Source organism: Watersipora subatra, chromosome 10 (assembly GCF_963576615.1).
Source record: "Watersipora subatra chromosome 10, tzWatSuba1.1, whole genome shotgun sequence".
Taxonomy (NCBI): Eukaryota; Metazoa; Bryozoa; class Gymnolaemata; order Cheilostomatida; family Watersiporidae; genus Watersipora; species Watersipora subatra.
This window is the reverse complement of record NC_088717.1, coordinates 27,540,029-27,551,449: the sequence shown is the minus strand read 5'-3', so window position 1 is coordinate 27,551,449 and position 11,421 is coordinate 27,540,029.

The window sequence follows — 11,421 nt, the reverse complement described above, 5'->3', positions numbered from 1 at the left end:
GCTGACTCACACTCCATCATCTATTAAAGTAATCACGTTGTTTTCGTCATTAGTTAGTCTTGCCTAAGGTATGTTATTATAAAGCAATTATGCTGTGGTTTTCGTAGCTGTTTTTGCTTTTGATGAGTTATGCTAGGAGCATTGTGTTGCTGGAGTTAGTAAGCTACGTATGCTTGGTGAATAAAGGAGAGTATCACAACAGAGCTGAAATTGAGAGGCATTTAGTAAGATTAGTAGACCAAGATTCAGAACTTACAAAACGCAATATTTATTTTTTCCATCCCTACCGCTTCATTATTTGTTTTAGTGCGTGAGCGATTTTTCATCATACACGGAAGAACAATGATTGCAAGAGTGGTAGATGTCATTCTTAGAAGATCACCAATCATTTAGGGAGGTCTTGAAATTGAGATAGAAGTGGCTGCATCTGCTAACGAGGAGAATATATGTTTTAAAAAAGGAACAAAAACGCCTTTACGAGCACAAATCTGGCCAACCGGCAGTACTTTACAATAGTAAGCCACGAGGAAAGTTCTGATGATTACTTCCTTACCAGCCATGTAGTAGCGAGAGAATCGCTTTTAACATCTACCCAAGACAGTGACAGAGCTGCTATTACCAAAATAACTAGTCAGAGAGCACCATTACACGCTAGTATTCACTTATCAAGAGTACCAGTTTAATTTTATTGCTAGATAACTGCCATAATGACTAAAATGTTTATATTTTCTCCATTTATCGTTTGTAAAATTTTATTTGTATTTGAAATATTTTATTTGTACACTCAAGTTTGTAATAAATTATAATATATCTATACATGAAATAAAATATATAATTTAATCATGTTTGCTGCAGCGATATCAAGGCGTTGTTGTCGATGTAGGGTCTAAGCTGACTGGTTGCTTTTCTGCCGATGTTCCTGCCTTGATGAATATTACTCCTTGTCTCTAGTTTTCGTAATCGGAGTATGTTGTTTCATTCTCAATCTGCAGTAAACACAAAAAAGAAAAAAAAATATTAACAAGTGACAAGGAAGTACAAAAACAATAGCTGAAGTATTTAATGAAAGCGATCAGTTTTTAAACAAAAGAATTAACTAATGCAGTTAATTATGGAAAAACGTATCTGCACATACCTGCCAACTCTCACGCATTGGGCGTGAGACTCACGCAATCACCCCAAAGGAAAACTGGAAATGTGTGAGTTTTTTGCCCCAATTTCCATAATTTTATATATACTATCATTGATACATCAATTGCCCCAAAACCAAATCTCACGCATTGCCCCAAAACCAAATCTCACGCATTGCCCCACTCTTGGGTTGGCAGGTCTGTATCTGCACTGCAAATCAAATACAAACCATAATGTCCAGATCAGAATCATGATCGTCCTCAACTTCAGTATTAGAGATTGATGGAGTTGATTCTAATGTAAAAAAACTAGGAGAGCTTTTTTGCGATGATGAAGCCATGCCAAACAACTTTTAAAAACCTTGAATAATTTTGTAAAGTTTGGTGCAATGGCAATAAAACGCGAAGCCCGGCGACGATTTTAAAGAAGTTTTGGAACTCAGCTACGTTTAGTACTTTTGCCTAGTGGCTATTTTCGCTATGACGCCGTTCTGCATATCTTGTGACAACCTTGAATAATTTTGTAAATAAATGTGATGCATTGGCAATGGTGTTAGCTCAAAGCCAAGGCAATGATTTTAAAAATGTTTTGGAACTCAACTACATTTAGTATTTATATTCAAAACTAGCCTAGCCACTAGTTTTCAATTTGATGCAGTAGTTATTCTCCCTTGTGATTTAAAAATAAAACTAACTATTCGCGGAATTTAATAATTCGCGGAATTGACTGTTCGCGAAATCGCGAATTTTTATGACCAACGAATATTTTCATCCTGTAGGGTAATACTAATCAAGTTATACAGATAAAACGCAGACGTGTTTGGTCAAGTCGATTTAATAAATCGTATTCGCCCCCAAATAGGGCGGTATCGTAATTTTAAAACATGAGAAAATAACTCTTGATTTATATTATTTATTGAGCTTTTGAATTTAACAACAAGTTGGAGGTAAAAAGTGTTATGAAGGGATCAAATGAGATAGTAGAGATGAGATGGTTTAGTTTTCTTTCAAGTTTCAAAACACCATCATTCGAAACTATTATTGCTTGGGGTTTTGGTTTTGTAGAGTTTGCTGGTTTGTTTTCATTTGTTAGGAAAATAGAGTTAGTGCCATCATCAACCGCAAAAAAATGGGAAGTCTCACCAAACGTGTTGACGGTGTTCTCGGATGGTTTTCCAGTTTGATCATGCAGGGTCTTGACAGTGTTGCTGGAGCCTCTTTATGCTGATATAAACTTAAAAGGAGGTTTATTATTACCTTCTGTCAATTAATGACAGATGTGAATATTTAGGAAAGTGTTATAGTCCTGTCTTATAAGTTTTTACACTTTTTTATCTGAAGCTGAAGCATCTCTTTCTTTTTAGCAGTTGAATGCTTTTTACGTTTTGAACAGTTTATTTTTGTTCAAAACATGTAAAAAGTATTAATAGTGTTAATACGTTTTAATAGTATACCATCCTCATATTTTGATGTTCAATAAAAACATACTGAAACAGCATCCAAGAAAATTGCAGCTGTCCATGAAACCAGAAGCTAAAAATGCGTATTTCTGGAGTATTTACATAGACCTATTAACTATACTAGACTGGCCAATCCAATGCTTCACGGCTCAGCATTGCGTCCTACTTAAATAGCCACATTTTTCGCGACGTAACGTCAACGCTTTGTTCACTTGCAGCTGGTCAGGCAAGCGAGTCATCATTGTTTACATTGAAAGAATGGGCGGAGACAGCTTTGTTGCTACATGTAATTTGACATAACTACTAAAGTACATAAGATATTGGTTTAAAATTTTAGATGCAAAGCTTATACACTATGCATTTCCTACCCTGCAAGTTTGTAAACATAAAGTCGAATATTTCATTTGTAAAGTGCGAGTAAAAATGTATATTGATCTATTCAAAGAATATTGCAAAATTATCAACGTTGCCCTATGCTATGGGCTAACATGTCAGATAGCTAGGTGTAGAAACTGATTTCAAATGCATACATACTGGTAAAAGGTACACTGATCGCAGTCTGCCATGAACATAAATGTTGGGTCTTAGGTGTTATGCAAACAGCATCAGAAAATAGGTTTATGTTCACTTTGTTGCTTTGTTCACTTTGCCTAGTTCAGGCCATAGTTTTAAGTAGGAAGCCATGGAGAGTGGTGCAACTACCAGCACTGAAAATGATTCGAAGGTAAATTTTACTCCAATTGTTTTCAAGTGTGGTTGTGAATGGTACCTAGATATGAAGAGCAAGAAATCTTGCGGATTTTTCCGAGATATGCATACAAATAATAGTTTTTTCCAAAATGTTTTCTTAAAGTTCATTGCTAGCGCTACAATTTAAAAAGTTGTTTCGTACAAAGAGGTGCCAAAGGCGTAGTAGATTGATTGTTGCCCTTTTCATGAAGTTTTTCATCACCATGGCAGGTGGACATAGGCTAGTAAATGAGTATGGTGATGGCTGTGCCATATTTAGAAGTGTAGCTAAACCCAACGAAAAGATTTTTACTTTATGATGGTCTCATAAGAATGCAATCATCTACTGATTATTTTGCAGGACAACAGTAAACATTTTTGCTGTGCATCTGGTTGTTCTAATACGGCAGCAAAAGACAGTTAACTCAGTTTTCACCCCTTTCCATCGGAAGAAAAACACCTAGACATACGTAACAAGTGGATAGACGCCGTGAAACGTAAGGACTGGATGCCTTCCAAATACTCTGCACTCGGCAGTGATCCCCTGCAGACCTCCTGGTATGATGATGGCTGCCATACTAAAGCCTACTGCTGTACCAAGGGTATTTGATTATCTGCCAAAATGTTTACAACCGATTCAACCAAAGCATAGACGACTGTTATGCCGACCAACACTATCTAAATCATCTCCACCAGACCAAGATGAGCCAGTCCTGGAAGCTTCCCTTTGCTATGAAGAGCCAACAGCCGCCAAGCAATTTTAAGAGATCATTTCCGACCCTCTACATAAGCATACCTCGTACCTTGGAATAGGGAATTAAATTTTTCAAACATTTCGCAAGGCCAACTATCTACTTCTGTACAAGCTTGGACAGGAGCATATAGAAACACTGTCCTCAAAGATTTGGGCCAAGGGGGTTTAAACAATAATCCAGATGTCCGTAGCTTCAAATCTGCACTGAAAGCTCGACTAGTGAAAACAGACATCCCACCTAGCACGAGTGCTAACCGTCTTGATTGTGATAGCTCAGATGGCTCCTCCCTACTTCTCTCATCTAAACGAAGAAAAATTCATATAGAAAGTGACGATAACTTCCATGATTATTTAGAATCAAGCGAACGGCTGGAAATCGATCTGTCGAAATCTGTCTCGGACATAGTGGTGTACATCGGTAGGTGAATACAACCAATTCCCCCAAGTTTTTTTTATACAAAACAAGATATCTGGCACACATTGCAGCCTTGCTGCATGTGCTAAACTGCATGACTACCCATATTGTGGTACATGATTTAGGTATGTACATGTATTTTGGTATTAGCTACTTTCACTTATTGTTAGCGTATAGAACAGATATACAGGTAGCAGAGTGGCTTGAAATAATACTGCAGCAAATCAGTGAGATGTAGTTAAATTTATTTTACGGTTGATACATATACTCTTTATAATAATATTAACATATGATATTTATTTAGCAGGTTATGTGGTACGGAGCTTAAAACTCAACTGCAATGACTGCACCAGCTTTATAGCCTCCTGTCCAAATTTACGCATCAGGGAGGATGCGACACTAATCAGTGTAAAAGATAGAGGTGGTCTGTTTACACCTCATCCTGTCGTCACAAAGATATGTCTAGGCTCAGAACAGATCATCCGGCAGTGTGTCGACTTACAAGGAATCACTGCAGACATACACAAGCTGGTAGTCACTAAGACTCTTTTATCGGTTTTACAAAGCAATTTGCATCAGGAATTTCCATGCTCAAGTCACAGCACAACGTTAGTTAAAACTATCACATCCAGATATGTCAGAACTAGAATTCACCATGAGGCTACAAAGGTGGCAGCTAACAAAAGTAATCTTAGATCAAAGCTCAGCCGACTGATCGTCTTTAGTCATGTGTAGCCTTTCACAATATGTCTAGAAAAGTGTACCATTTGTCGTTTGTTTTCTACGATTTTTCTGATGCTGTTTGCATAACACCTAAGACCCAACATTTATGTTCATGGCAGACTGCGATCAGTGTACCATTTACCAGTGTGTATGCATTTGAAATCAGTTTCTACACCTACATGTAGCTATCTGATATGTTAGCCCATAGCATAGGGCAACATTGATAATTTTGCAATATTTTTTGAATAGATCAATATACATTTTTACTGGCACTTTACATATGAAATATTCAACTTTATGTTTACAAATTTGCAGGGTAGGAAATGCATAGTGTATAAGCTTTGCATCTAAAATTTTAAACCAATATATTGTGTACTTTAGTAGCTATGTCAAATTACATGTAGCAACAAAGCTGTCTCCGCCCATTCTTTCAATGTAAACAATGATGACTCGCTTGCCTGACCAGCTGCAAGTGAACAAAGCGTTGACGTTACGTCGTGAAGAATGTGGCTATTTATGTAGGACACCGTGGCTTCGCATTGCCCAGTCTAGTATAGTTAATAGGCCTATGAGTATTTATGAGGAATGCTGATTAGTGAGTATTCAGCTAAGACTAGGATGTGGCTATAAAACTACATGACAGCTTCAAGTGCCAAACAGACACTATAAGCCAAGACACTGCCAAGCAGGCATATAACAAAAAAACTAAATAAGTCAAATTATCAATTAATAACCGAACAATTAACAATCAATAACTAATTACAGAAGATCTTTTGCAAAATACCTATTTGGTCATGTCAAAATCAGCATACCTTGGTGGTACAGTGCCACAGTATGTTCGCTGGCTTTACCGTGGTAATTAAGCAACAACCACAGAAACCATTGGTAGTATTTTGAAAAAAGTAGTACGTCTTGAGGCGCCTTTAAAATAGAAAACAGCAAGACGCCTGCTACATTTTTTGCCACCCCTAATATAAAATGACAAAGTCTTTCATCGTTGTCACATTGTTTTACCTGGCCAATAAGATGGGACAGCAGGCAAAGCTGTGCAGTGTAGTTTTCATACTTAAATCTAAATACAAAATCGAATTAGGGTTATTTTACGATTGTGACTATTAATATCACGAATGCTTGCGAATGGCAACTGACTGATCATAATGGTGAAAATATTGAGATACTATATTTATTTTAACAAAATGAATTCAACAGATAAGTAAAATAACCACTATAGTTCATAATATTTGTAAATTTACAAGGGGCTTTATTCAGCATATTTGTTTGTTCGTGTGCGGGTTTATCCCAACGGAGCTCCATTAAACCCTGCCCATATAAAAGCCGTCGGCTATCCTTGGGGGGCTGTATATCATTGTATACCGTATATATATATACTGGCTGTGCCACTCGGCGTTGCCCGTGTAATAGAAGTCTTTGGACAGATAATTGATTTGTATTTAACATATAACAACATTTGCCATTATAACTTTCAAAGTACATATCATGAGAAAAGTGTGTCGTGTAGTTAAAATAAATTAAGAGAAAAATAAAAACGACTGTAAAGGTTTTAAAACTTTGTCAAACAACTGTACCTTTCAAGCTAGTAGCCTGGCATATTGCCAATGGAAAACTCCACTAAGCTAGTTAATAAGGTTAGGCTTCCAATGACGGTATGCCATGACTTTGAGTCTGTATTGTTGTCCAGCTCAGCTGTTCTAATAATAGCTATAGCCGGATTTTCAACAGACGGAGTTCCAACACACGGACTTTGAGAAATAGATATATACATATATATACTTTGTTTCATATATGTACACTAAGATTGCTCACTATAAAATGGAGCTAAAATACATAAAAGTATTTGGGTAAAGTTTATTCAATTTATTACTACAACCATTGGTTTCATACAGCCAGCGAGCTAGCTGCAATCGTCAGGTAGTGTGAATGTGTACAGAGCAGTTGTTTTCATCACTAAATGTTAGGAGGATTAAAAGGATTAAAAAGCTAAAAGCTTGAAACTCAAAGTTGGAATTGCTCTTCATAGAGGTATAATTGGTCATTATGTGTTCTCAAGTAAATAATTGTTTCTGTGTCTATGTGATGACATAAGTTCTGATCGTTTATTTAAAGTTGCCTGCTCGGGTCTAAATATAATGTACAGTTTCTCTGTCTGGCATAAGTTACAAGTCTTGGTTACGTTGAAGTACGACTGCGCTTTGGTGACAATGTTCCATGATGTTGTATATCTTATATTGTTGCTCTTTAGGTGCCATATGTGTTTGCTCAGCTCAGTAGCGTTTTGGTTTTTTGCGTGTGTGAAGGATGACTTGTGGTTGGAGAATCGTGTCTTGAAGCTTCCTTCAGTGAGTCCTATATAGCTTTCTGTCTTGTTGTTAGATGTTACATTGCATTGGTAGATGACACTGCTCTCAAGGCATTTTCCATTTAATGGGCACTGTGCAGGCTGTCGGCAGTTGCATTCCTTTGGAGGTGGTGGGCTTTCCTTGTTGCTTAGAGTTCTCTTATTTTTGCTGTCAATGGTTTTAGCAATGTTTGGCATGCATGAGTAGCTAACCTTCAATGTTGCGCGTTTGAAGATTTTGCATAGCTTGTGATTGGCTGGGAATTGTTCTGACACAATTTTCAGGAACTCACGGCCAATTTTGGTTTTTACACTCTTGCTGTATGGCGGGTTGTACCAGATTATGCTACGCTTACGTTGTTTTTCACATTGTCTGGGTCTCTCCTCTCTGTATTCTAGTCTGTATTTATATCCGCTCTTATCAATAGCTTCTTGGTATATCTTGACTGCCTGGTTGAAAGATTCCTCATTGGATGATATGGCTGACAGTCTTCTATTAATGGATTCTGAGATGTTTTTTAAGGATAGAGCGGGGGTGATTTGATTCCTGATGCACGTATGTAGGTGTATTTCCTGGTTTGATGTAGGGTTGATGTTTTCCAGTATTCCAATTGAGCGTTACATCCAGATAGTTAGTTGTCTTCGTGTTTGCTTCAATTGTGATACTTAACCCATTATCTTTAAAAGTTTTGCATATTTCTTTTTTATTCTCTCTGTTTGCTGTGGTGTGGTATTAAATGCCGCAAGTCCGTCGTCCCTATAAAGTCCGATTGTTTTTCCAAACTTTTTAGTTAGAGTGCTTAAGAGGAAATTTCCGACCACTTCACAGGTCTCGGCTCCGTCATAAGAACCCATGGTCACGTCAAATTGTTTTTCTGCTGTTTTTTTGCACCATGGTTCGTTATTGTAAAATAGCATGGAGCGTTTTGCATGCATTATAATGTTGCGTTCTTCTTTTGTGATCGTACAATGTTTAGAGGCAAAGTCCAGGGCTTTGTTGAGGAGTTTTTCAGTTATTGATGGGTAGTAGTTCACAATGTCGAAACAGATGAAATTGAGAGATTTCTTATTTGCCAGGCTGTTAAACCAATTTATAACAGCTGCTGTGTTCCTCCATTGGTTGATGTTGGTTGCTGCTACAACTTTTCTGTTGATCTTTTCCAGTAATTGCTTGCTGATCTTGCCAAGTTCTAGTTTCGATGGGTTTATTAATCTACAGGTTGGTTTGGTCATGAAGTTTGCTTTATGATCCTTGAAGGTCAGGAATGCTTGTTTCTTTGCAAGTTTTTCTATTCTATCATCCAGGTTGAGCTTTTGCGCTATTTCCTTTGAGTGCTCTATGATTTCTGATTTGGTGTTTTTCTTGTCTAGAGAACAAGATATACAAGATATACAAGATATAATATATATATATATATATATATATATATATATATATATATTATATACAAGATATAACAAGATATACAACATCATGGAACATTGTCACCAAAGCGAAGTCGTACTCCAACGTAACCAAGACTTGTAACTTATGCCAGACAGAGAAACTGTACATTATATTTAGACCCGAGCAGGCAACTTTAAATAAACGATCAGAACTTATGTCATCACATAGACACAGAAACAAATATTTACTTGAGAACACATAATGACCAATTATACCTCTATGAAAAGCAATTCCAACTTTGAGTTTCAAGCTTTTAGCTTTTTAATCCTTTTAATCCTCCTAACATTTAGTGATGAAAGCAACTGCTCTGTACACATTCACACTACCTGACGATTGCAGCTAGCTCGCTGGCTGTATGAAACCAATGGTTGTAGTAATAAATTGAATAAACTTTACCCAAATACTTTTATGTATTTTAGCTCTATTTTATATTGAGCACTCTCAGTGTACATATATGAAACAAAGTATATATGCGTATATTGCTCCTATCGTTGAGCACTCTGAATATATTGACACTATGGAAAAAGTTAACTTCAACTATTCCACAAAGAATATTCCTATGCCACCAAAGAACACATACAGAAAAGCTATCATCAACAAAACTGAGCAACTCATCCGACGAATGAGATGGCGTGCACACTTCTATCTACACCCAGATATATCAGGAAACCATGGAGAAAATTATGGATTCAAATCTAGGAAAAACCCACCTCCTGTACCAGAGATGAAAGCGTTTGAAGACAAGCTCCTCCACCTTATAAGCAATGTTTAGAGACGGTAAATGTCAATTCCAGCACACACTTGATAAAGACATAGAGAAGCATGTTAAAGGCAGTAACAAGCTCATAATAAAGGCAGATAAGACATTCAACTATTATAAGACTGACATCCCAACATACAACAAGCTGCTAATGGATAACATCACTAAAGATTACACAGACAAGAAAAACACCAAATCAGAAATCATAGAGCGCTCAAAGGAAATAGCGTAAAAGCTCAAATTGCCTCACAGACTTTAAGAAAGTCAATGTGCTGACACCAAAGTGCTCAAATCACAAATGTGATGAGCTTTGCATAAAGGCTAGTAGTGGCTAATATATATACATGTATATATATAATATATATATATATATAATATATATTCCCACGACGAACACGAGCAAAGCGATTGGTTGGGAGATTTATGATAAATGCACATGTGCACACAACTCCCGAAGATTATTCATCAACAATGAGATGAACCCTTGTCTCAAAATTTCATCAACAAATTTAACCATCATTTTGTAGAGTCGTTAAAGTATAATAACGATACAAAACACATACAAACCTATTTAAATATGTTACCAAGTCTTTGTAAACCGTCGGCATTGTCTTAAAACTTACTCATCTGATCGGACTATACACAAATAGACAGATTTATTTGGACAAAAATCGTTATTAAAACTTGCTAAGCCTCACTTTTATCAAAGTGAAATCCGAAAATTGAAATGCCGAGCGACAGAAAATAGAACGATTAAGTCCTGCGCATTTCACGAAAAAATAACGTGCACATTTCACCAGTCTATAGCCTTGTCGAATTGCCGAAGGTTTCTGTAATTAAAGTAGGAGTACAGAAATCGTTTCATTTTTGCCGATTTCAAAGTAACTGACATTTTAGACACATTTGAGTACTTTGGTATTCTGATGTCCAACGCAGTGTAAGTAAAAGAAATGACAATTCTTATGGGATTATTACGATATTTAATTATAAGTTTGGAAAGTCTTCTTCATACTCCTTGATATTGTTAGCTATGAAGTTTTGAGATGTAAACAAAATTGTGCATTGGTTTTTCTATTATTACTGTATTACTTTTACTAAGTTTAGATATTCTTTTTGATACTTCTGGATATTGTTAGCTATGACATTTTTAAATTTAAACAAAATTGTGTATTGGTTTTCTATTATTACTGTATTACTATATTAATAATATTGGTTATTCGAATAATATCAGTGCATTTTACTTCTAATATTGCATTTCTCTTATTGCAGGGGAGAGATATAAACATATAATCTCTTCCTTTCATTATTGCTGTTTGTCATGACCAAACACTTTTTTAAATAAATTTTCTAAAAATCTATATAAATATCACTTCTTGATATTGTTAGCTATGACGTTTTGAAATGTAAACAGAATTGTGCATTGGTTTTATATTATTACTATATTAATAATATTGGTTATTCTAATAATATCATTGGATTTTACTTCTAATATTGGCCAATATTGAATTTCTCCTATTGCAGGGGGAAAGATCTAAACATATAATTTTTTCCTTTCATTATTGCTGTTTGTTGTATATAATAACACCCACACCCAGTACATTACAGCTACCATTGCAGTTATCCTATTGCACTGCAGTGCCATTTGAC